The sequence below is a fragment of the Octodon degus genome, unplaced genomic scaffold (assembly GCF_000260255.1).
Source record: "Octodon degus isolate 3935 unplaced genomic scaffold, OctDeg1.0 scaffold00010, whole genome shotgun sequence".
NCBI lineage: Eukaryota > Metazoa > Chordata > Mammalia > Rodentia > Octodontidae > Octodon > Octodon degus.
Genome location: NW_004524586.1, coordinates 10,270,191 through 10,271,353, shown reverse-complemented (window position 1 = coordinate 10,271,353; position 1,163 = coordinate 10,270,191).

Genomic DNA, 1,163 nt, shown 5'->3' with positions numbered 1-1,163 from the left:
GTGGACAACCCACTACTACTGTGGACTGCTGGACGGTGTTGGATTGTTTTGCTGAATTCACACACCTATAGTATTTAGATGCCAGTGGAATACCCATCTCTTACAGGACTAAACAAAAAAAGGGGATACAAAGGAAGGACCATTTTGTATTTGTATATACAGAATAGTTAGAATAGATATACAGCTACTTTCGCTTAATTCAATGAGAAGAAAGATTTGTACTAATAGTGTTTGGACAGGATATTCGGTCTGCTTCTTGTACTATGGATAACCGCTAAGAAGACAACAGTGTATAATGTATTAATTATTGAGACTGTCCTATTAATCAGTTTTGAAACTGTCTCATTGCTATTTGTTTCTTAATTTTAAAAAAGAAAAAAAAAAGCAAACAGAAACCTTCCCTGAAGTGAAGATAATGATATTTGGAAAAAATGACCTGCTTTATCGCTATATTGAACAAAGTGAACAAAAGGGCCAATGAGCCTGCAGACAGGGAAGCAGAAGCGATCAGCCATGTATACAGAAAAGTTGAAATAGTTCTTGAAAAGTGTCAAATGTGGCAACTGACTTTGTATTAGAAGAACTAGAAGCCAAGGGACAACGAAATAGGAAAGGGTTAAAGATTGACACAGGTAATGGAGCGACACAGTAACTGCACAATAACTGGGGGAAACCTGTAGCGCTGTATTGAAGGAGAACATTCTTCCAGAAAAAAAAATATTGTAAAGACTTCGTGAGATAAAACTCAGAGAATTTTCCACCAACACCTTAAGAAATGCTAAAGAAAGTTCAAGATAAATAGAAATTGCGGAGCACGGTAATGTACCCCTGTAATCCCAGTAATTGGGAGGCTGAGGCAGGAAGATCGTAGCAAACTCAAGGCCAGTCTGGGCTACAAAGCAAGATCCTGTCTCAAAATTAAAATATAAGTAAAAATTATACTATTTAGAAGCGGGGGGGCCGGGGAGATGGCTCAGTGGAATAAGCACTTTCCTAGCAAGCGCAATGGGCCTGAGTTCAATCCCTGGTTTCACACACACACACACACACACACACACACACACAAAAAGAAGTGGGCACCTACATAAAGAAATGGCAAATTAATATTATGCCTTTGAAAGACAAGCAATTATTCAAAACAAAAGTAATACTTTTTTTTTTTT